The sequence below is a fragment of the Marmota flaviventris genome, unplaced genomic scaffold (genome assembly GCF_047511675.1).
Source record: "Marmota flaviventris isolate mMarFla1 unplaced genomic scaffold, mMarFla1.hap1 Scaffold_45, whole genome shotgun sequence".
Taxonomy (NCBI): Eukaryota; Metazoa; Chordata; class Mammalia; order Rodentia; family Sciuridae; genus Marmota; species Marmota flaviventris.
This window is the reverse complement of record NW_027288277.1, coordinates 342,233-369,952: the sequence shown is the minus strand read 5'-3', so window position 1 is coordinate 369,952 and position 27,720 is coordinate 342,233.

The following is a 27,720-nucleotide window of genomic DNA, read 5'->3' as shown; positions in this document are numbered from 1 at the left end:
GTGAAAATTACCATTATGTATTTAAAATATTACTAATAAATTATATGTATTTTTGGAACAGCACCCTCCAAACCATGTCAAGACTCAAGAAAATCTCAGTTCACAGAGCCATATTTGAGAGTTGTGCTTGTCCTGAGTTCAGGAAGATGAAGGATTGATCACTTCTTTTTATGCTACAGGTGAAAGATACATTTATTTTTTAACCAATATTTCTCCTGAGATATAAAAAAAAAACTAGAGAGAAACTGCCTGAGTGAGGGCAAGAAAATTTAACCAGAAAGTGTATGGTGTGTGTGTGTGTGTGTGTGTGTGTGTGTGTGTGTGTATGTATGTATGTTTTTCCCCAGATCCAAAGATTTGAGTCTATTATTTAAATTGATTAATGGTATATTCCTTATTTGATGCCATGGCCTTCGACCCAATGGCCTGTCTATAACATTTTCTTTTTCTTCCTAGGATGAAACCCTCTTAAGAAAGTGGGCTTGAAATGAAGATGAATTGTGTGGCTATCATGATGTCATACACCTGTAATCCCAGGTAGGGGATTTGAAATTTTGCTTCTTTAAGAATATTACTAAAGCACAAGAAATAGAAACAAGAGTCACTAGATGGGATGAATTCAAAGTGAAAATATTCTTCTCAGCAAAAGAAACAATCAGTGAGGTGAAAAGTGATAACAGATAATAGGAGCAAATTTTTACCACATGCACATCAAATAGAAACCTAATTTCCAGGATATATAAAGAACTTAAAAAAAACTTAATACCAAAAAACAAATTTCCCAATCATTAAATGAAATGGGCTAAGAAACTGAAGAGACACACTTCTTAGAATATAAACAATCAATCGATAAAAAAAAAATGTTCAACATCTCTAGCAATTAAAGAATTGCAAATCAAAACTACTCCAATAAGAATGGCAATTAATAAAAATACAAGCAAAAATATATGTTGGTGAGGATGTGAGGAAAAAGGCCCACTGTTACACTGTTGGTAGGACTTTAAATTGGTGACACCAATCTGGAGAAGAATAAGGAGATTCCTTAGAAAACTTGGAAAGAAACCAAAATTTACCCAGCTATCCCACTCCTCAGTTTAGACCAACAAGAGCTAAAAACAGCATAATACAGAGGCATATCCACATCAATGCTCATAGCAAAACAATTAACAATAGGTAAACTATAGAACCAATCTATATGCTCTTCAATAGATGAATGGATAAAGAAAATATGGTCTATTTACACAGTGGAATATTACTGAGCATTAAAAGAGAATAAAATTATGGAATTGGGAAGTAAATGGATGGAGTTAGAGAATATCATGTTAAGGCAAGTTAGCCAATCCTCCTAATCCAAAGACCTAAGGTTTTCTCTGCTAAGTGGATGGTGACCCACAACGAGGGAAGTGGGAGGTAGCATGGAAGAAATGAAGAAACATTGAATAAGACAAAGGGGAGGGAGGTGATGGGAGATGATATAGAGGTAGGTTAGATGGTGGAATGAAATGAAAATCTTGTTGTACAGAAAATAGTGTTACATGGGTTTTGTAACTATACTTTCTGTACAACAAGAGAAATAAAATTTTGTGCTCCATTTGTGTGCTATGAAGTGAAATGCATTCTGCTCTATTATCAAGTTAGAACAATTTAATAAATTAATTAATTTTTAAAAATTCAGGAAAGAGACTTGCCTTTCCCTAGATCTATATATAAACATATATATATATATATATATATATATATATATATATATATATATATATATATATATTCTATATATAACATGCACATATTTAATGTATATAATTTATGAACAATTTTTTTTTCATATTTCTATCGAGTTTTTTAAAGAAATGACAACAGAAGAATTACAAATCTTATTTCATGTATAGAACACAATTTTTCATATCTCTGGTTGTATATAAAGTATGGTGATACAAATTTGTGTCTTTGTACATGTACTTTTGATGATGGTCTCTATCACATTCTACTATTCCTACTAATCCCCTGCCCCTTTCTTTTCCTCCCACCCCTCTTCTTTATTGAGAATCCATCTATTTCTCTCATGATCACCCTCCCTACCCAATTATGAGTCAGGCTCTTATATTTGTTTTTTTTTTTTTTTTTGTTTTTTTTTTGTTGTTTTTTTTTGAATTGGCTAGCATCACTTAGCATTATCTTCTCCAATGCTATCCATTTACCTGCAAATGCCAGATATGATTATATACCTAGAAGACTCAAAAAGCTCCACCAGAAAACTTCTAGAACTAGTAAATAAATTTAACAAAGTAGCAGGATATAAAATCAACACCCATAAATCAAAGGCATTTTGTATATCAGTGAAAAATCTTCTGGTAAAGAAATGAAGATACCTACCCCATTTACAATAACTTCAAAAAAATAAGATACTTGGGAAGTAACTTAATTAAAAAGGTGAAAGATATACACAAGAAAAACTACAGAACCCTAAAGAAAAAAATCAAAAAAAGAACTTATAAAATGGAAAGATCTACCTTGATCATGAATAGGCAGAATTAATATTATCAAAATGACAATGCTACCAAGGCACTATACAGATTTACTGCAATTCTGATCAAAATCCTAATGGCATTCCTCATAGAAATAGAAATAGCAACCATGAAATTTATCTGGAAAAATAAGAGACCAAGAATAGCTAAAGTAATCCTTAGCAGAAAGAGTGAAGCAGGTGTCATCACTATAGCAGTCCTTAAACCATACTACAGAGCAATGGTAACAAAAACAGCATTACATTTACAAAAAAACAGACTGCAGATGAATGGTACAGAATAGAGGTCACAGAGACTAACCCACAAAATTATAATTATTATATATTAAACAAAGGTGTCAAAACATGCACTGGAGAAAAGATAGCCTCTTCAACAAAACACTATCTCTCACCAAGCACAAAACTCAACTCTAAGTGTATCAAGAACCTAGGAATTAAACCAGATACTCTGTGTCCAATGGAATAAAATACAGGCTCTAATCTTCATCAGGTGGGATTAGGCCCCGATTTCTTTAATAAGACACTGATAGCACCAGAATTAACACAAATAATCAATAAATGGGGTGGAATCAAACTAAAAAGTTTATTCTCAGCAAAAGAAACAATCTGTGAGGTAAAGACAGAGCCTACATTTTAGGAGGAATATTTTACCCCTCACATATCAGATAGAGCACTAATCTCTAGGGTATATAAAGAACTCAAAATACTAAGCAAATAATAATAATAGTGATGATGGTGATGATGATGATGAGGAGGAGGAGGAGAATAATAATAATAATAATAATAATAATAATAATAATAATAATGATAACCCAATCAAGAAATGGGCCAAGGATCTGAACAGAGAGTTCATAGAAGAGAATATACAATCAATCAACATATTTTTTTTATATACCTGATTGGTTATGGTCCTCCCTTTTCAGGACCAAGAACAGTTCTGGGTCAGTTTCTAAGGAAGGGAAACACGAGCAAGAATTATTCTCAACTCTCCTTTATAAATTATCAAATACAATTATCTATGTCATTTTCTAGGTTTGGAGCAGAGAACATTTTTATTAGAAACACAGTGTAAAAGAAAGAAAATAAAAACATAATTATTTGTACCACATTGAACCAAAGAGAAACGAAACCTGGAATTCAGAAAAGAAAGATTCAAACTTTTATACCTGGGAATGTGGATGACATGGATGCCTAAAGTGAAAAAGTTATTACAAGCTTTTGAAAGGAAATTCATGTGAGTGGCAGATAATGGTTAACCAAATAGAATCTGCACAGTGTATTCCAGGGGACTTGTCAGCTGTGCACTACAGAACATTCAGGTATTCATAGCCTCCATGAAGAGCATTATTCATTTGTGCTCTCTAAAATTATTCCCCTAGTACAGATGAAAAATCATGGGTATCTGGATACTAAATGGCAATTTAGCAGCCCACAGAAAACTACCCAGAGACAGAACTGTATGAAATTTCTTCAAAGACCATCAGTGTATTGTTAGCTCCTGACACAGGGATGTCAGTCTGGGGAAATATTATTTTCTCTCCATTTTGAAGACAGTGCATTGATAATACATTTCAGGGGCAACATAAATACTTTTTTTTTTCATGTTAAGAAACTCTTCAGAAACAGAGCTCACAAGACAGATTTCTTAGAAGGGTAAATGCCTGGAGATTACAAAAAAAAAAAAAAAAAAAAAACACATCAGTGGCCCTGAGTGACTCAGTAAGGAAATAAATCTAAAAGGCTTACTAGAAACTTAAAAGCAAAAAAGTAACTATTTCTAAAAATAAATATGTTCACTAGTTGCTATCTCCACAACATGTCATTAAGTAAACAACAAATTATGTATGAATATATCTAGGATTGGCTAAATTTTATTCCACATGATTTTATATTAAAACCCAAAATCCAGATAATAGAATTCATGATTCACTGCCAAAATATTACAGAAAAAAATTTTTAAGGAGTGGCTGTTTAGTAAGTATGTCATTTATCAATTTTATTACCATATGATTTTAAAGAAAATTATTCATTTTCCTGCAGCCAGAGTGTAGAGAAATTTCTTATTTCTTTTTCCTGTAGTAATTAACAAAGATAATCCCTAGAATCCTATTTAAATAATCTACCCTTACAATCATACAAGAAACCTATAATAAATGATGAGTAAAGAAAAAAAAATAAATTTAAAAAAATAATTTAAACCTTTTTCTTTGTTTTGAAATCAAATTCTAGCTGCATTTTTGGATCCTTTTTTCATCTTGTAAGCCAAAAATATATAAAAGCCAGAAGATTGAACTTCAAATTTATACATGAGATATGTTTATTAACTATAAAAATTCAAACTCTTTAGAAAGTTAAGAAATACAAAATAAAAACCCATCATGGGAAAAATTAAGTAATACTGATGAACATTTAAAAAATTAATAATCATTGACTCAAAAGGAGTTTAAATTAGTATCTATTTGTGGAAACTATTTTGCTATTGAATATACATGATACGCCCCATCACAGAGACTTACTGAAATTAGAGCATATGTGATCATGATAACATGTAAGTATGCAATGGTATTCACCCAAACACTTGAAGCCCAGGGGCATGGCTCAATACAATATACATCTTGGAAGAGATAAATAATAATCTGTAGGAAAAATGGTCACTGGGGCCAGTCACATTTCATAATATATCCAGTTTAAAAAAGAGCATAAAACACTATGTATATATTTTACATAGGTGCCTTATGCAAGTGGTATTTCACATGTGTACATTTTTAGAAACAAAATATGTAGAACTTATGAGAAAATAAAAGTCACAAAAAAGCACATAAAAGACTGAATTATACATCCCATGTAAATAATAAAACTCATCATTACAAAGGTGATAATTTTCCCCCAAATTAACCAACAATATATCTCACCAAAACTACTATGTACAAATATGAATATATCACAATGAAGTCTACTTTTATGTGTATTCTATAAAGCAATAATTTTAAAAAAAAAACTATAAATAAATATACGATAGAAAAAAGTAGGAGAATAGGGAAAGGGGAACTACTGGATACTTAAGGGGAGCAAATTATATTTCATGTTTTATGGCTATGTCAAAATAAACCTGACTATTAAATACAACAATAATGCAATAATAAAAAATCAGCAAGCTTTACTTTACATGAAGAAACCAAAGCATAAATTTTTAAAATTCTTCTACAAAGTTATATGTAACTTTAGCCAAAAACCTTTTCAATTATAAGAGCAAAAAAAGAACTTATCATGGCCTATTATTCATACATATTGTGAAAATATAATATTACAATAATAAAGAATCACAATATAAATAAGATCCCCATGTGAATACATATGTATGTAAAAACAGTATGCTTTATTGCAATAGCAAATTATAGATAAATCAAACCATAACAAAAATAATCTCAGCAACTTAGCTAGGGCCTTTCCCAAAATAAAATTAAACCTGTTAGGGCTGTTTACAGGTGAAGATTCCTTGCTTCCCCAATGCTGAAATAAAACACCAGAGAAGTGCGCCAAGGCAAGTTTAGAGTGGAAAGTAGAAGCTTTATTAAAGGACAGTAGAAAAGATTTCTCCCCAGAAGAAAAAGGGGACCAAAGATGTAGAATCCATGAAAGGGATTTTTTTAAACTAAGTTTTTTTAGCTTTTTTATAGCTAAGGTCTTCCTTCACCTATCCCACATTCCTGTCACATTGCTGTCCTTTGTTATGTTATCTTGCAGTGTTGGAATGTAGGTGGGAAGACCCAAAGTGTGGAGGACAGTAGGGCTGAAGGAGTATTCTGGGCAGGAAGGGCTTTTGGATTAGCATCTCCATGTTTGCTGTGAGCTGCTTCATTAAAATTTCCTTGGGATGGGCTCAGGGCCTTCGGGACATTTTCATTTCCCCTTATCCTGGACTCCATCCTCAATATGGTGTTTATTCTTGATTTTACTGGATATTAGACCCAATTTACCTAAGTACACTAACTATCTATCTGTAAATCTGGCTCCACTACCAAGGATATGGCTAAGTACTATAGTATCCCTGAGTTCACCTAACTTTAACAAAATAATAATAATGAAGAAAGTAAAAATAAAAGAATGTCAAAATGAAAATTAGCTAGCTAAAAAGGAATTTAGGTACCCAAAAATGACAGCTCCTTTCCTGCAGAAAAATGGACCTTGGAGATTTGATTTTGATAATTATTCCAACTGTCAATCTCCAGCATCTGGTAAGACACTGGGCTGTAGGAACACACCTGCCACATAGTATTTTATGCAGATTCTGAGGATGCCCTTTGAGCATAAGGAAGGCAGCAAAGAGTCTCTGCCACTGACATGTTCCCCACCTGGTTGGCCAGTAGGACTGAGGACATAGTGGTCAAGTGGAGGAGTTAAGCCTGCAGACTCCAGAGACAGCCCAGAGTCCCAATGTGCTAGCTCCTGTTTTCAACACAGCCAGTCTTGTGGTTCCAATAGTGTTCCTCCCCCAGCCTGCTAGGTCAATGCACATTCACCATTTTCTGATTCTCAGGAGTAGGGCTACTTGGGATCCTCAGTTCCTGCACAGCAGAACAACCTGTGACTCTGAAGTGTGAGACTACAGATGGCAAAAATGGAGGACTCAGGAGATAAGAAGTGAAAGCCCACCCTCCTCCTCCCTGATGACACATGATTGGACAGTTCCCACAAAATGCTTTTTATTGGAAGGGGCTTCAGATCATGAACATTGAATCTGAGAGAAGTGAGCCCTTTTTTTGAGTGACAGAGAATATTATCCAATCCAGGCATGAATAAGGGCTAGAATCTCAGGTCGTTGAGTGCTGTTTTTTTGTTTTGTTTTGTTTTGTTTTAAACTGAGAAATGTACCCCAGAGTCTCAGGCTGCTATTGTTTTAAGGCAAGGTTGTTTTCCCATTAGTGGGAACTAACCCAACCAACAGAACACTTTCATTTAAACTTACATATGAAGTCATTTCAGTTTATGGATTATATATGCTTGTATATTATTCAGGAATTAATATAAAATAATGACAATAATTATCAAATTTTATTTATTTATTTTTGGATCTCTGTTCTTTTTAAGTTACAGATTGAACTTTGAACTGGGAAGAAAACCCCTAAAGTAAAAATGCCCAACAAAAACAACACATAAGGGGCTGGGATTGTGGCTCAGCAGTAGAGTGCTCACCTCCCATGTGCAAGATCCTGGTATCTATCCTCAGTACCACATAAAAATAAATAAGTGAAATAAAGGTATTGTGTCCAGCTACAGCTAAAAAATACATAAAAAAATAAGGTACAAGGTGAGAAACCAGCCTCTACCTCAGACCAAAGACTGTCCAAGGAAGGGGGCATGAGTCTTGTCCTTGGAAAGACACACAGAGCACTCCTAGGCTCATACCCAACCTGCTGAGTTGTTTATCTACAAATAACAGGAGAGATCTGCTGTGCCTGGTGTCCCAGACTCAGTCAGGCTAGGTGGGGATCCATAGCAACCCCGTAGCAGCCACCAATCAGCATGAGAAAGGAAAAATTCCTGGGATTCCAAATGAAACTTTCAGTAGTTTATGGTGGTTGATAAAATTTTGGGAAACCATATAGTTCAGCATATAATCCCCTCATGGCCTAAGTCAATCTGTTCAAATGAATCCCCATCTTGTACTAACCAATCATGCTTACCCAACTTGTTCCCAACAGTGAATGTGCTAATCATGTTTTAGAGTTGTTTATGATTTTCCCAAGGTGTGTCATGATTTGCTAAGAGATGCTATGATGTATGTGGGGTTCCTGCCTTCCCCAAAGAGTTATTAAACTGCTGCAAACCCCGGGCTCAGGGCCTCTAAGACACAAGTTTCTGTGTGCATGGAGGATTGAGCTAGCTTGCATTAAACACCTCTTTGGTGCTTACATCAATATTGGTCTCTGGTGGTCTTTTGGTGGTCCCGCATTTGAGCATAACAGTCTCTCCTGAAACCCATGGAAAAAGAATTCAGCACTCCAGTTCTCTAGGACTGTAGTTTTATAGCACAAAATGTTACAAAAGGGGGGTGACTTGAGAACTTACACGAATAACAGGATTTTCACAAGCATAATACAAAGACACGTAGTAGGTTAATGGTCTAAATGGTTTAGCACTTAGGGAGTAAAGTTAGATCACAACATCAGAATTTATGATGCACCACTAAAGTTTCAGAGTGTGTTTTTATTTGGTCAGGGAAAGCCAGAATTTATGAGTCATCACTAAAGTTTCAGGAAGGGTTGTTATCTCATCAGGAAAAACCAGACATGGGTGAGTTCAAGGCACTGGTAGGCATTTCAAGCAAATCACAGTAATTTGTTTATTTATTTTTTTAAAAAAATATTTATTTATTTATTTTTTTTAGTTTTCAGTGGACACAACATCTTTGTATGTGCTGCTGAGGATCAAACCCGGGCTGCACGCATGCAAAGCAAGCACTCTACCGCTTGAGCCACATCCCAGCCCCATCACAGTAATTTATAATGAAGCAGAAATTAACTTTTCATGCCTTTGTGATGAGATGGCTCCCAATCTTAAAAGGAAATTAGGCTGGATTTTTCATTTGCTATAGCCATAGCTTTTAAAGTATATGTTTCATAGTTTAACATGTATGAGAATTAAATTATTAATATTAATTACTACTAATTTTTTAAAAGACTGAATAAAATAGGAAATTAGATGTTTGTTATTAAATGCATAAAAATTTTGATTAATATATTGATAATATAAACAGAAAATTTTGACAATGATAAAAAGACATTTAATATAAGGGATTCAATATTATAAGTCCCTCATGTTCAGTGGGTCAGTCCTTCAATGATATTTTTCATTTTTTTTTAGGTCATTTTGAATTACACTTCTGCAAATGTTTGTTAAGTATAAAAATTTAAGATTTTGTATTTTGTAAAATAGAAAAATGTCAGATTTGAGCTCCTTTCAGGATTTTAAAACTTATAAGCCATTTGGGGCATCTTAGCACTTTTTTTTTTTTCATATTTGCACACAGTCCAATTCCTGAGATGAATGAGTTGGAGGTATAGTCTACTGTTCTGAGCAAAAGAGAAATTGCCTTAGGATATTTCTAAAGCTTTTAACTTTTCAGAATTTTTGGTGATTTGAAAAAAAATATTTATTTTAAGAAATGAATTTTTTGAAATTAATTATTATTTAATTAATTATATTCATCTTTCCTGAATTGTTTTTCAGTTTCATTGATTTTTTAGAAGAACTAACAGAACAGAATTCGAAAAGCGTTCCATGTAAATTTAAAGGTATGTTTCTAATAATCAAAATAGAAAGCAGAAGCAAAACATCATATAGTTTGGTGGTTCTACCTCAAACTAAAGAGTTATTTATTTATTTCTGCTATTATTCACTAGGTTCCTGAGGTTGCAGAAATCACCAACCTACACAGATAAAAGTCTTGTTAGTTTTATTCTCACAACCAATTCAAGCTAAAATACACTAGTATCACTGTAGTTTCAGACCAAAGGGTGTTTCTAAATAATAAAAATATGTATACATAAATATATAAATAAATATAAAATAAAATATAATATTAGATAGACTTTTTTTCCTGGATAATCATTTTGTACATATTTCCCTTTAGACACAGTTCTGGGAACAAAGTGTCACAAATAAGACATAAATTCTACATTGGTGCACAGAGTAATTAAGGCACATACTAACAGCTTGGTATAAAACTTGGCATAGAGACATAAATAACTAGAGAACATCATAGAGAATTATACCTAATTTCTAAGTAGCAAATTCATAGTCTTTAAGTACATGAAGAGACAAGTGATCATAGCAAATTTTATAACTCAGTTGCTGCTAATATACAGAGATAGAGATATTTATTAAGAGATGGTTTATGCAGATTTTTGGTTTAAAAAGGGAAAGATCAAATAATGGAGGTGATTTAAACATGAGCAATAATATTTTTCTGCATTCAGTGCCTTTTTTGCAAATATATGAATTATAATTAATTCCAACCAGTAAAATGCAGAAATAGTGTAAAGATTATTCACTAGGAGTAAAACTACTTAAAAAGAGTACCAAAATTTCCATTCCTGTCCAAATGTTTATTCCTGACAAAAAGACTGCTTCTTTTGAATCATTTCTGTACATATGAGTTTTTTGTAATAAATATTTTGGTGATTTTTTGCATATTACTTAATATATTTATGCTTCACATTTTCTCTTTTGTCCTATTTTACTACGTATATTCTGAAAGAAAAAATTTCTAACTCCTAAACTCACTTGATATTTGAGATATCTTTTAATTTTTAAGCTTATATCATTTCTATAATGAATACTGTGCTTTCAGTAAAGAATGACTATTTGCATGCACCTGGCTCATTTACAGGAGTTTTGTTGTGTTCTTTCGTTTTATTTACAGTGACGTTAAAAAAAAGGTTAATGTTAAACCAAAACACAAACGATCACCAACTCAAATCTTAAATCAAATTAAATCAAGATTGTATTGTGTACACAAAAGCTGGCCAGGACTGTCTCTTACAAGATTCCATGCTAGAGATCATCCCCCTGATCTTCAGATAAAGGTTTTTACAGCACAAAAAGTTACAAAGGAGGTGGGTGTCTAAGGTACTTACAGCTAACAAGATTTTGACAATCATAATACAAAGGCAAATAGCAGGTTAAGGATATACGTGGCTAACATTTCAAGGTGGAAAATAAATTCAGCTCCAGACATTAGAATTTATAAGTTGCCACTGAGATTTAGAGAGAATTGTTATTTGGTCAGCAGGAGCCGGAATTTATGAGGCACCAGTAAGGTTTTAGAGAGGGTTGTTATCTGGTAAGGGATAGCCAAGCATAGGTGAATTCAAAACACAGGTAGAAATTACAAGCAAGTTTAAAACATCAAAATATTGTCAGGCCAAAGAGAAATTTTAGTTTTCTTACACAAAACAGAAATAAACTTTTTACTTCTAAAACCTCTAAGAGAAGATTTTACTTATTTTTTTATTTTCTCATATCTAATGGCTTCTGGCATTCCTTTGTTTGTGACCATAAATGCTTCTCTTCTGTGTTTATGAGGCTTCCAAAACAAAAAAAATATATAGATAAGTCCTTCTAATAGGGAAGAAATTTCACACATAGCAAGTAACTACCCTTTAACCCGCAGGGTCTGACAACCATATTATAGGATATGAAAGACGCTCCAATATGCTTGTTCATCCAACCATTGTTTGCAAAGGTTGACAAAAGTCATTTCATTGCACAGAATGAGTGAGGTGAGTCTCTGCTCTGCAGTCCAGAACAGGATGTAAAAGAGCCCCCAAAGTGAGTTTAAGACAGGGCTTTACATGACATAGCTGACAAAATCCTAAAAACAAAAGAAAACATAAATTCAGAAAGAACCATACCCACATAATCTCATTTGACAGAATCAAATTCATAAGAGGAACAGAGGACAGATGTAAATCTAAAGGGATTTAAATATATTTTCTTTTTCTAAATTCTATTAATGTCTCCCAGGGTTATAGAATTCTGGATCTCCTCAGTTACTACTTTTATCATTACCTTCAACCTACAATGCATGAGGCACACTGAATTTACCCTCATACTCATGTACTTATCACTTATTTTTTTCTATAGAAATATATATGTATATTAATATATTTTTCCCACATTTCCAAGATTCTACCCTGAAAATTTCTGTGATATCACTTCCCTGAAATGCATTTTCATTATTTCATGTCAGTTCATCTAAGTATTCTATATCATGTGTTGGAAAAGTTGAGACAACTCAAAGGCCCTTCTTATTTGACTATTTATAAACTATAATTAAACATCAACCTCAGTACCTCCAAAGAACTTAAGTCTTATTCACCTTTTTCATTCATAGTGCTTTATTTTTTAAGTAGGTAGCAGAAATTTTATTTTGAAGAAGAGTAAGTGATTTAAAGCCATTCAGTGTACTTTAGAGGATCCCAAAAACCTATGGTTGTGGTTCTTAAACAACCTTACCACTGAAAGATCTAGATTACACTCCAGGTTGGACACTGATACTATGCTTCCATGGGAAATAGTTTCTTGGTTGTGAATTTTATCTTTCCCTTTCCCCTATAGTCTTGCAAATGTGTGGATTGTGTGAAGTTTTAGAATCACCTTTTTCAACACAGTTAGCATGGACCCATTTGATAATAGAAGAAATCTATATTCTGAAAAAAAAAGACCCTTCACCAAGGCCTAAAGAAGTGATAAAATAATCTCTGGAAAAAAATAAGAGTCATCCATTAGATTATTTTTAAAAAAATACTAAGAATAAGTTTACTTAGTAATACATTACCATACTAGGAAAAGTGATATAAATGCAATTTTAATTTTTAAAGTTGTTTCTGATTACTACAAAGAGAGTATAAAAAGTTGGGTACATGGGCTGAAGTTGTGTCTCAGTTGTGACTACTTTGCTAGAATGTGCAAAGCACTGAGTTTGATTCTCAGTAATACATATAAAGATTTTTTGTTGTTTTATTTTTTAAATACATGACAGTGGAATGCATCGCAATTCTTATTACACATATAGAACAATTTTTCATACCTCTGTTTGTATATAAAGTATATTCACATCAATTAATCAATTCCTGTCTTCATATATGTACTTTATTTTTTTTTGAGAGAGAGAGAGAGAGATAGAGAGAGAGAGAGAGAGAGAGAGAGAGAGAGAGAGAGAATTTTATTATTTTTATTTTTTAGTGTTCTGCGGACACAACATATTTGTTTGTATGTAGTGCTGAGGATAGATCGGCCGCACGCATGCCAGGCAAGTGCATTACTACTTGAGCCACATCCCCAGCCCCATATATGTACTTTAGATAATAATGTCTATCACATTCCACAATCCTTGCTAATTTTTACACAACACTCCTACACTGGCTACTTCACATAAGCTTGCCTCAGGGATTCAATGCATTAATCAAATAGATTTTATTCAGCCTATGCAGTGCTGTTGGAATGGCTGTTATGAAAATCTAAAATTGTCATGTGTGGCAGCATATGCCTGAAATTCTAGAAGCTATGGAAAATGACACAGGAGAATTGTTAGTACAAAGACAGCCTCAGTAACATAATAAGGCTACAATCAACTTAATGAGAGCCTGTCTCAAAATATAACATAAAAAAGAATGTGGATGTATCTCAGTGGTATGCAACTCTGGGTTCAATACCCAGCACCAAACCATACAAATATCTGCAAATATCTCATAATTAATAGAGATTCAAGGGTACACAAATATGTAAAAATTTTGGTGACAATATAAATTTAATAAATATATTTTTATAAAAGTGTTAAGGTTCTTTAAAAGCCCAAAATAAAAATGCCACATAATCCACTAGTAATAATTTGGGGTAGCAGTGCAAAATCGTACATGCCTGTACTCCTAGGGGCTTAGGAGAATAAGAGGTAGAAAAGTAGAGATTTATTCTCAAGTTAAAGACCAGCCTCAAGAACTTGGCAAGGTCCTAAGAAACTCAGTAAAACCCTCTCTCTAAAATAAATAAATAAATAAAAGTGTTGGAGACTGGGTATGTAGCACACTGGTAAAGTGCCCTGGGGTTAATCTCCAGTATTTAAATAAATGAATGAATAAATAAATACATACATACATAAATAAATGTTGGTAAAAAAAAATGCCATACAATCCAGTAATAATAACTTTGGGTATATATGTAAAAAATTTGGAAGCCTTTTGCTAAATATATTGCCACACATCTATTTTTTATTGTACCTTTATTCACGGTATCTAATAAAAGGAAACAAATAAAGTACCTTTTAGATAGAAAGTATATCAGAAAATGCCTTCCAGCTGCAAAGCATCCAATTAGTCCCTTCAGAAGCTACACACTTAAAATTCAAACTGGTCCCTAGAAGACAAGACTCAGAGAGTGGTGTTTTCTAAATACACCAAAAAATTTGGAATCTCTGGGAACCTTGTTTCAGATATTCTAAAACTCAGAACTAGGTCCTATGGGAGGTCAGAATGAGAACACAAGACATAGTAAATTCTTTAAAGGGGAATCTTAACTCAGACACTGACATAACCAAATGCAGAGTTGTAGATAAAAATAGATTCTGTTTCACTGATTTCTGGGTTATGGATTCAAATCAAATATATATTAGAAAAAAAGTTAAGGGTACTGGTTAAAATCTACATAAAACAGGTATTAAAAATGTACCAGGTGCTGGGTGTGTTAGTGCAAGCCTGTAATCCCAGTTGCTGAAGAGGCTGAGGAAGAATTATCAAAATTTCAAAGCCAGCCTTAGCAGAAGTGAGGTGCTAAGAAACACAGTGAGATTCTGTCTCTAAATAAAGTAAAAAAAAATCCTGGTGATTTGTCTTAGTAGTCAAGTGTTCGTGAGTTCAATCTTCAATATCCCCCATAAAAAATGTACCAGGTGGCTGGGGCTGGGGCTCAGTGGAGCTCACTTGTCTGGCACATGTGAGGCACTGGAATATAAAGTCTATCAACAACTTTATATATATAGTACCAAGATATTGACATGGACTTTGATCTAAATTGCGTGTACTTTAGCCCTTAAGATTGAAGTTGGTTGGGGCTGGGGATGTGGCTCAAGCGGTGGCGGGCTCACCTGGCATGCAGGCTCCCCGGGCATGTGTGCAGCCCGGGTTCGATCCTCAGCACCACATACAAACAAAGATGTTGTGTCCACCCAAAACTGAAAAATAAATATTAAATTTAAAAAAAAAAAATCTCCCTCTCTCCCTCTCTCTCTCTCTCACACACACACACACACTGTCTCTTTAAAAAAAATAAAAAAGATTGAAGTTGGCCAGGCATGGTGGTGCATGCCTGTAATATCAGCTATTTACAAGACTGAGACATAAGGATCATGAATTCAAAATCAGTCTCATTAATGGTGAGGCACTAAGCAACTCAGTGAAACCCTGTCTCTAAGTAAAATACAAAATAGGGGTAGGGATGTGGCTCAGTGGTAGAGTGCCCCTGACTTCGATCCCTGGTCTCCCCCGCAAAAAATGTGGCTGAGTAAATAGCTCAGTTTGTAGAGTGCTTGCCTTCTAAGCATGAGGCCCTGGGGTCAATTCCCAGTACAGAGAGAGAGAGAGAGAGAGAGAGAGAGAGAGAGAGATTGAAATTGCATGTAATTTAAATTCAAGTTAGTCCCACATTTATTTTTTCCTGCCACACCAGAATAAAAGAGTTTCCTGAAATATTTGGAGTGTTTGTGTGGGTTATTTATTTATTTATTTTTTATTTACTTATTTTTATGTGTTGCTGAGGATCAAACCCAGGGCCTTGCACGTGCTAGGTGAGTGCTCTATCACTGAGCCACAACCCCAGATTGTCTGACCATAAATAAATAAACAAACAAACAAATTAATAAATAAATAAACCCTCAATTGATGACCCATTACAGTTTTTAAAAATCCTTAATTGGGACACATAAACCTCATTTAGGAGAGATTCATTCTTTTTAATGTCACCTAATTTTATTCTGCTTTCTTCTCATGTGAAAAATCTCGGAATGATAAATTAAAATCTTTTAAAAATGCCCTCCAGTTCTTGAAGAAAAACATTATAAATGATGCATACAGGGGCTGGGGATGTGGCTTAAGCGGTAGTGCGCTTGCCTGGCATGGGTGCATCACGGGTTCAATCCTCAGCACCACATACATACAAACAAAGATGTTGTGTTCACCAAATACTAAAAAATAAATATTAAAATTCTCTCTCTCTCTCTCCCTCTCTCTCCCTCTCTCTTTAAAAAAAAATGATGCATACATTTGAAATAAAACATGGGAAAATGATTAATAATGCTGAAAGTGGAGTTTTGAGATTAACCAAAATTTCTCAGTTTGCGAATTGAATCTGGGTGCTTGTCATAAATTTTGAAGAAAAAAAAATCTATTTAAGCAAAAAGAAATAGAATGCCCACCATGTGGTATGAGGAATGATACCAGAAAAAAAAAAAAAAAAACATTTTTGTGTGCCATCTTAGAAGTTTGCTGATGGTTTTGGGCAGAACAGGAAGAATAATGCATTTATAACAGGCTTTGGAAAAGGCATCCTGACTACCATATGGGTTCACATTCATTCTTTCTATGACCATCCTTTTTTCTTCAAATTCAATCAGGAATCACCCCTGGGACAAAGGACTTTGTTGAAGGTGTTCCCATAAGTGGGCTTCAAGGTCTTTTACATTTGAAATAGGCCTTAATGGTGCTCATTAACATCTTTCGGTTAGCCGCCAGGTGTGTTTGAGTGAGGCCCATTATCCACATTACATGGTCATTATACTATCTATTCTATTTTATACTTATTTTCTGTGACAGAGAACCCTAGTTTTGGATATGTGAACATAGAGCTAGAAAACTAGGGGTTTATTCTAAGACCTATGGAGAGCTAAACTGAAGTTCTAGAATTCAGATTTTTGTTTTGGATTTGAGATACTGCTTCTGCTACATTTAAAAATCTCAGGACTGATGAAGAGAATGAGTTAAAAGCCAGCATCATCACACTTGTGAGGCCCTAAGAAATTCAAAGGGACCCTGTCTCTAAATAAAAATATTAAAAAGGGGTGGGAATGTGAATCTGTGGATGAACACCTCTGGGTTGAATTTCTGGTACCAAAAAGAAAACAACATACACATAATAGTAATAATAATAATAATAATATAATAATAATAATAATAATAATAATAATAATAAATAAACAAACAAACCAACCAACCCTCATGAGTAACAAGCCCTAAAATTAACAGCCTCTCTCATGCATGAATACAATAAATGGATTTGTAGTTCTCTCCTGGTAATTATCTTAGTCTTCACTATGCAATCTGGAAACATGCTGGACTCATGGCACATGGAAGCCCACAAAGGGCTTTAGAAACAAGCTGAAAACACCATACAATTATGAAATAAAATGCCCAGGTTTTCAACTGCTGATCTAAGCCTCACTAGACTAGTCAGAGGGAGGTGAAGTCTAAGCTACCACGGAGAGACCCTCTGGCCACAAGACTCTGGAGAGGACCACAAGGAGTCCCTAGCCATGACTGCCAGTTTCCACCCTTGCCACTCCTGTCAGCTTTAAGACACTTTCCTACCCAGTCTCAATATAACAAGGCACACTTACCATTTCCTGGCTCTCAGGGTTCTCAGCGTTCTCCCTGTGGTTTGTTTTCAGATTCTGCATAGCACAGACACCTGGGCTCCGGATCCAGGAGAGAAGCCTACAGAAAGATTTAAAAAATGGCGGGTTCCAGACACCAAGGAAACAGAAGATTGTGGAAGCCCTCCCCCTCATCACTGGCTGCTTGAGGATTGGCAGTTCTCACCTAAGTGACTGATTGGTCAAGGCTTCAGGCACTGCCTCCAACCTGAGGCAAGTGGTCACAGAATCAAAGTCTGAATGGCAGGCTGCTCCATTGTCATTGTTAACCGACTACAGATCAGGGCTGAGAATATAGCTTAGTCAGTAGAGTGCTTGTTTTGCTGATATAAGGCCATGGATTAAATCCCCTGCACTACACGCACACACTTCCCCGCCCCCCCCCCCAAAAAAAAAAAAAAGATTAAGTAAAGGACTTTGGAAACTAGGGTTATGGATCAGTGGTAGAGAACTTCCCTAGCATGCTTGAGGTACTGGGTTGAATACGAAGCACCGCATTAAAAAGCCACCCAAGATGGGGATGTGGCTCAAGCGGTAGCACACTCCCCTGGCATGCAGGCGGCCCAAGTTAGATCCTCAGCACCATATACAAACAAATAAGTTGTTTCTGCCAAAAACTAAAAATAAATATTTAAAAAAAGCCAACAAACAAACTACTAATGATACTGTGTCCATCTACAACATAAAAATATTCAAGAAAAAAAAAAGACTTTGTATTGGACTTGTGCACCCTCACTACAGAACTCATAAACACTTTTCATAAATAATATATACATATATGTCTTCATACAATGTATAAAATTCTCCTGTGATGTCTTTTTTTTTTTTTAAATCTTTATTTATTTTAGTTTTTGGCGGACACAACATCTTTGTATGTGGTGCTGAGGATCGAACCTGGGCCGCACGCATGCCAGGTGAGCGCGCTACTGCTTGAGCCACATCCCCAGCCCATGTGATGTCTTTTCAAGTAACTTATATTACAGGTATTCTTCACAACCTTAAATCCTCCCCACCTCACTTATTATTATTATTATTATTATTATTGTTATTATTATTATTATTATTATTATTATTATTATTATTATAGGCCTGTTAATTGCATTAAATGCCTCTGTATGGGGTTATTTTAAGGCAAAGTTTTCTTCCAATAATAGGACCTAGCCCAGAGAAAAATGTATTGACACTAATAACTGTTTATAAGGTTAAAGAAATTTGTGAATTCATATGTATATGTATTTTTATGAAAATGATATCACAATTACTTTAATATTTTTTTTTTAATTTTTCTATTCTTTGTCTCATAAAAAAAACAGTTTGAACTTTAAATTCTTTAGCCGTGTTCTTATATCCCTTCCCCCAAAAAAGTGACTCACAAGTATAATTCAAATTATTGAGACTCATAAATTTTTGATCTTTAACTAGTGAAGTTTAAAGATTTTCTTTTTATTTTCACATTTAAATTAAGCACACTTTTATAGCTTTCTTGTTGTTTAACTGACTTTTAATATTCTACAATTTTTACCCCCATTCTGATCACTTTGGACTATTGATGTTTTCATGGAGGGGATCTCAAAGTGGTCATGCACAAGGTAGGAAATGGATATAGTAAGATATAAGACTGGTGATTGCTGAATATGTAGATTTTGCTATACAAAATAAGTCTTGGTGGATGATATAGGGGTAGGGAGAAAAAGAGCGATGAAAAAACGAAGAAAAACTTGAACAGTAGAGGGGTTCACATGCCACAAGTCTAAAATGATAGCGTGAATATAGAGGGTAGTGTTCTTGGAAGTAGCAATAAAATTTGAGGGAAAGAAAAAGGTAATTTTTTGCACAGTTCCCAAGTTTGAGAGCCAGGTGACTGGATTCTGTGTCCAACTCTTCCCACCTAGGAGTGGAACTTATAGTTCATAGGGTGTGTCTCAGTGAGTAGTAAAACACCATTTCTATGTACCTTTACACTTTTTCATGGCTACAAGCTGACTTTGACAATTCCAGTCACATTATAACTTTGCACTTGTTAGCTATTCATTAATTAATTAATTCATTACATTATATATTTGTTTTTTATTAATTTACTTATTCTTTAGTTGTCATTGTTTTTACATTACTGGTGATTACATAATTGCATAAATATTCTGAATGTTGACTTTTGGTTAAATATTGTTTTATGTGTTTATTCATACATTTACTTTTCATTGAAATGTTTTTCCTTTGACAAGCCTGATTTATATTAGACCTCAATCTTCATTTATGAAGACTATATAAAATCACACTATTCCAAATAACTCAAGAATTTATCATCTTTGCAGAACCCTAATCACCTGCTAAAGTTGACCCGGGACAACTAAAAGCTGTGTCAAAACTCCTCTTTTTTCTTATATAACTTTAATAAAGCATTTCTCTCTCACTTTTATATTTTGGAGAGTAGACTAACTTCCCAAGCAGTAGTTAATAACCTAGATGAGTTTTCCAACTAGCTAACTATTACTTTTAAATTATTTACATCCTTGACACTAACAGTGTCACTGATTACTTTTTTTAATTTTTGCAAGATTTCTCTCTCTCTCTCATATGAAAAATTGAAATCAGATATGCTTTTTTACTAAGAAACACTCTCAGCCTTTAATACAATTTTCTATAAAGAAAAAGGGTTTTGCTGAGTTTCTTAGAGCCTCACTAAGTTGCTGAAGCTGGATGATTTTAATCTAATGTTATAGAAGTTTGCATTATATATATATATATATATATATATATATATATATATATATATATATATATATATATATAGAGAGAGAGAGAGAGAGAGAGAGAGTAGTGTTCATTTGACTCTTTCTCTTGGGGACTGTGCCAGAGTTACCTTCTTCTTTCACTTCTACCTTATTTCTGCCTCCAAAGAAACTACCCTTTACCCTCATAGTATCATTGATCCACCATTAGACTTTTTAAATCTGAACTCTTGAGCTGGTCATTCTTTCCCTCTTTTCTTCACAGCACTTTTTGCTCTACCCATACCTATTCCACCAATACTTTTTCATGAATACTCCCTACTACATACTCAGTATCCACCAATATTACATCCTGATCCATCCCTGTTCTGCTTTTTCCATGGATCACTTTGAGATCCCCTCCACCCAGATATCAATAGTCCAGAGTAAGGTCAGGTAAGGGTGTTATATATGCAGGTTTTTAAATGTCATTTACATAACAATAAGCCTATTAAAATTGGGATGTATTTTGTCTTAGGTTAAAAAAGAAAATCTACAGACTGCACTGTTATACTGAATTGTTTAAAATTTATTAATCTCAATAATTTCAAAAAAGAAATTCTATAAAAAGGAGAATAAAGAAAAGAACATAATACATAAAAATTGACAAATTTGAAGACACACCAAGTGTACATATCAAAAAGTGTCATATATCAGTGCTTTCAAAAGACAAATTAATTTGAAATAAATGTAGTTAATGTGAGATGTAGTAATCATTTATTAATTATATATAATGGTAGTATACATGTATATGAACAAAATGCATCTCATAAAATTATGAGTATACATTGCAAAAAATGAACTCTACAGTATTTTTTTTAATTTTGCTGACAACATTATAAATACCTACATCTAGGTTTATGTATTACCGAATGTTCAGGATACATTTTGTACTTCATAAAGTTTACAACTCACCAACAGACATTTTTTTTTTCAATTTTTAAAAGGAGTAGTATTTATTTTCAGTTATAATATAATGCCATCATTTATCTTTAATTTTTAAATATTTTTTTAATTATATATGACAACAGAATGCATTACAATTCTTATTACACATATAGAGCACAATTTTTCATTTCTCTGGTTTTATACAAATTATATTTACATGAATTCACTTCTTTATACATATACGTTATATAAAAATATACATCATATTCCACCATCATTTTTAACCCCATGATCTCTCCCCTCACCTCCCAACCCCCCAAAGGTAATTTTGATACAAAATGATGTATGCTATAAAGTTATAGAAAAGAGTATATACCTTATAATAATATGAACAGATAAAGTTTTGTAACTAATACATAGCATAATAATAATAATAATAATAATAATAATAATAATAAACTTGCCATTTAGACATTAATAAATTATATATCTAGCACTATTGACATCTTTTCCAAAAAAAATTGACATCTTTTCCAAAAGAAGAGGGAGTTATTTTTTGGGGAAAATAGTATTCTATGCTTTCTTAATATCAAGAATAAATTATTTTCAGAAGTAATATGTATTTCAATATAAAAATAAAATAGAACCAGGTTCCATGGCACACACCTCTAATCCCAATGGATTGTGAGGCTAAGGCAAGATAATCCTGAGTTCAAAGCCAGCCTCAGAATCATAGCAAGGCCCTAAGCAACTATGTGTGACCCAGACTCTGTGTGCCCCTGATTTAAATTTCCAGTAAGAAAAAAACAACAACAAAAAGAATACAATGTATTTATGAGGACACAGAACAAATATTCATGAACTAAAGATGGAGTAGAAATTGCTGTTATTTCATCATGAAAACTGTATATATAATACTCCTCACCAAGCAGCTTAGACCTGTAGAAATTATAGTATATGTGTGTACAATGACAGTGTACAAGTATGTGATAGCATAAGACTAGAGCTATACTTGTCAATACAGTAGAAATCTGTGGCCTAGGAGGAAAGATGAGGTGATTCAGAAAAATAAAAATAATAAAGTTTGAGGAAAAAAAAATGGTTTCTGAAGCACTGAAAGATTTTTGGTTTAATTAGAGTACAAAATACCACATAAGTATTATACTGAAGTTACATCTGTTAAATACATCACATGTATAATGGATTTCAAGGAAAATATGTGGAACTTACCACAAACTAAATAAAAATTTACAAAAGCACATAAAATAACATGTGTGTAAATAAAACTAATCATTACAAAGACAACTATTTTAACTCAATTTAATATATAATATTTTCCTATCAAAATTTTAGCATGTTTTTCTTTAAATTCAAGAATAGAGCTGGACCTGTTGGTGCACAAATGTAATCACAGTACCTTGGGAAGTGTATTGTGAGCTCAAAGCCAGCATCAGCAAAAGTGAGGCCCTAAGCAACTCAGTGAGATACCATGTCTAAATGTCATACAAAATATGTTTGGGGATGTGGCTCAATTCCTCTGAGTTTAAATCCAAGTACCAAATAAAAGAAAAAAAAAGAAGGAACCAAAAAAATTATCTTAGAAATGAAATATATGTAAAATACTCCAAAACCTTTAATAAAAAACAAATAATATTGTTATGAGACACATTTAATGTATATTATGAAACTATATTGCAATAATACAGACCAATATATCATAATATAAATAAAATCTGAAACCATATGTAGATCAATAGTATTGTTAAGAGCAATAGAAAGGCATATGTAAAACTGACCATATGAAAAATAACATTAGAAATGAATGAATGAATGTTTCCAACCTAAAGTTAGAATTGGGACATAGAGGAAAAGTTCACTGTTAGAGTGTGTGTGCAGAATGTGCAAGATAGTCAGTTCCAAACTTAGCAACACTATAAAAAGCAAATATTAATAGGGAATGATGTTGAAAATAAAGCAGAATATTAAATGAGACACTCTCCCTCCATCTATAGATACATTTAAGGAAAAAACTACTGTGAGTATCTCTTTGGCAAAATCATGAATGAGAGATTTAGATACACTGGATATTAGTCCGGTCTTAAGAAATGTACCATATTTGGGACAAAATTCCCAATTACCATCATCACCTCTAGTGAACAGAAATGTGAGCGAGGGGCTGAGGATGTAGCTCAGTTTTTAGAGTGATTGCCTTGTATGCACAAGGCCCTGGGTTCAATCTCTAGCACCACAAAAAAAAGAAGGAAATATGAAAGAAATGATACAAAAAATGGTGATATCTAGGAGCCATAAAATTTTTCACAAGTTTTTCATCAGCTGTGACCAAGACACAAAAATACCCAAATATCAAAGCTGTCAATTTATCTCAAAAAAATCTGCCAGCATATTTTCCCAATTACTGTTGCTGACAGATGAAGTTCACTCTAGCTTGTATTATAGGTGAAATAGGGAGGAATCCAGTAAACTACTCTTAGCTTGAGTGAGATTTTAGCACTTCCTGAATCCTGCCCCAACCCTGATGCACTAGTAATAAGGCGAGAACTACCAATTCCTCCTAGAAAAAGGTTTTTTTTTTGTTTTGTTTTTTTGTGTGTGGGTGTGTGTATGTGTGTATTGAATGTTTCACATTTAACATATTTTGTGTATGTTACTATGTCCCTGATACACTAGTAATAATGCCAGAACTACCAATTGCTCCTAGAAAGTTTTTTTTTTTGTGTGTGTGTGTGTGTGTGTGTGGATGTGTGCGTCAATGTGTGTACTGAATATCTCAACTTTAACATATTTTATTTACCTTACTATGTCCTGAAGTTCCAAACTCTAGAACAAAAGGTGATTGAGCTTATGTAAATCTCTGTAGATTTCAAACAAATGAATTTACATTCTTCTCCCAGCACTTTTATGAACTATGATACCAAACAGCTGTTCAGAAAGGAGCTTAAAAAACAATGATCCCTGTTTATTCCAACAAATCTTTACAGAATAGTCCTACATTGGCTACTTCATATAAACTTTCCTCAGGGATAAAATGCATCAGTCAAAGAGATTTTCTGTAGCCTGGGCAGTGTTGTTGAAAAGGTTATTATAATAATCTGAAAGAGCTAGGTGTAGTGGCAAATATACTAGAGGCTAGAGAGGCAAGTCAGGAGGATTGTAATTTGAAAGACAGCCTTAACAACATAGAAAGGGTATAAGCAACTTATTGAGAAATTAGTGATATATCATCTGTCTCAAAAAAAAAAAGGACTGGAGACATAACTCAGTGTTAAACACCCGCAGAGTTCAATTCCTAGCACCAAACCACACCAAACTAAACAAATATCCAAAAGATAGTAGGGACTCCAGAGTATAGGTGTATATGCATAGATAAAAAATTTTGGTTACAATATAAAGTTAATAAAGATACTTTTGAAAAAAAAAATTCATGGTTCTTTTTTTTTTTAAAGAGAGAGAGAGAGAGAGAGAGAGAGAGAGAGAGAGAGAGAGAGAGAGAATTTTAATATTTATTTATTCATTTTAGTTTTCGGCAGACACAACATCTTTATTTGTGTGTGGTGCTAAGGATAAAACCCAGTGCCACACGAATGCCAGGCAAATGCACTACCGCTTGTGCCACATTCCCAGCCCCTATCATGGTTCTTAAGAGCTCAAAATAAAAATGCCATATAATCCACTAATAATAATTTTTTTGAAGCAGGGTATCATTGTTAATGTCTGTACTCTCAGTGGCTTGGGAGGAAGAAACAGGAGGAACTTAAATGCAAGACCAGCCTCAGAAACTTGGCAATGGCTTAAGTGACTCACTGATATCCTGTCTTATTTAAAAAAATAGGGATGTACCACAGTAGTAAAGCGCCTAAATAAGTAAAAATAAATAACAATAACAATTCTTGGTTTAAAAATGCCCTATAACCCAGTAATTGTAATTCTGGGTAAATATCTAAAGAAATTGGAACACTTTTGTTAAAGATATTACTTCACTTCCATTTTTATTGTAGGTTTATTCACAGTATCTAATAAAAGGAATCAAATGAAGTGCCTTTTAGATGCAAGGTATTGATGAAAAGGTTTCTTCCAGCTGCAGATCATCCATCTACTTGCCTTAAAGGCTGCATACTTATAATTCAAACTGCTCCCAAAAAGGCAAGGCTCAGATATGGATTCTTCTGAGTACTCCAAGAAATTTTTGTACCTCCGGAAAAATTCTATAAGACTTTTCCAAAATTAAGGAATAGGTAAATTTTGGAGTTTGGAATGTGGACAACATACAGTAAATTCTTCAAGGGAGAATCTTAATTCAGACACTGTGATAAGGTGTCTGGTCTGGGGAAGAAAGAGGAAGTAAAATCAGAGTTTGAGATAAAACTAGACTTTGCTTCACTGATTTCTAGGTTATTGATTTAATCCAAACAGATATTGGAAAAGGGTTAAAGCTACTAATTAAAATATATGTAAAACAGGTATTTAAAAAGTACCAGGAAAGAGCTGAAGGTGTGGCTCAGTGGTACAGTGCTTGCCTAGCATATATGAGGCCGTGAGCTTAATTCTCAGCACCCCATATAAAAAAATTAAATATTTAAAAAAATACCAGGTAAGGATTTAGGGTTGTTGCTCAGTAGTAGAGTACCTGGATAGTATGCATGAGGCAGTCTGTTTGATACTGGACCTACATTAATAACAACAATAACAACAACAACAATAATAATAATAATAATAATAATAATAATAATAATAATAAATATATTTTGTTCATCCACAACTAAGAAAAAAATTATTTTAAAAAAGTACAAGAGTGCTATGGCCTGTAACCTTCTAATTATCTGTGTTCTAATTAAGCCCTTGCAATTCAACTTTCTTGTTATTTAAATTAAAGTCCAGTTCCACTTTTATTTCCTGCCATACCAGGTCTAAGGAGTTTGCTTGAATATTAGGAATGCTTCTAAATGTCACTTTAATAAAGTCGTTTTACATATTTAAAAACTCAGTTGAAAGCAAACTTGGTGGCACAGGCCATAACCCCTGTGGCACAGAAGAATTATACATGGGTATCGTGAGTTCAAAGCTACCATCAGCAAAAACAAGGCACTAAGCAACTAAGTGAGACCCTCTCTCTAAATAAATACAAAAAAAGGACTGGGGATGTATCTCAGTGCCCCTGAGTTAAATACCTGGTACAAAAAAAAAGAAAAAGAAGAAAAATGAAAAAAATTCACTTGAGGACAAATACATTAAAGAAACAAACAAACAAACAAAAAACACCTTAATTTTGGACAAATTAACTACACTATTGTGAGGATGGCCTTAGGCCTGGCCTAAAGAAAACTCCATTTTAAAAACTTCAGTTTGAAACATGCAGTCCCACCAGGCATGCCTAAAGAATCCCTGAAGTATTGCCTTCAGACATAAACAAATCACTTCCCCTCACCATAAACAGAGTGAGGCCTCTGGCAGGTTGTCCTCACCTAATAAGAGGGAAGGGTGAGAAGACCAAGGTGCAGACCACCAGACCAGATGTTTCTGGCCCTAGAGTAAATGAAGTCATGGAAAAATCTGGTGGTAACTAACAAGGATTGAAAAGAGGGTAAAAAAGCTGCAAAATTTAGTATAAAGAGTTGAGCAAATGAACAGATGTTCAGCCAGCTCAATAAAAAATGCACTTGAGCTGGGGAGGCTGATGAGGACTTGGAATGACATCTCATCACTTCTCATCATTTGTATTATCCTCACCACCCCAATGGGGAAAATAAAACCAAGAGGCAAGATCTCCCACACACCCAAAATATATACTTTTGTGAATAAAAATTTTATCAAAATTACTTTAAAATTTCATTTAACTTTTGTGCTGTCTGGTCTTATGAGAAAGCAAATTTTATTTTAAACTTCTAAGCAATGTCCTAAGGCATTAATATTTTCCCAGAGGGAAAAACAATATAATGCTAGTATAATTTAAAAATTTCTAGTATTCATAATAAAAATTAAGAAGGAGAGCTTAAATCAATTTAATAACTTAAACCACTATATCCAAAATATTATTATTTTTGAAAATATAAATTGACTAATAAATAAATGTATTTTTCAAGCTTCATCCTAAAATTCACTCTTGACCTCTCAGGGATATCTATGTTCACTACAGCTATATTCTATGTTTGAGATTCATAAATACCCTGACCTCAGCAAGGTGAAAAAAATGGACAACTCAGTTCTGTGTCATAGGTTATGGAATAAACATACCAAACAACATTCTCTTACGGCCAAAGAACAGGAGAGACTCTGCACTTTGAGAGAGAAGCCATTTACAACTCAGAAGTGTACAAAAGTGG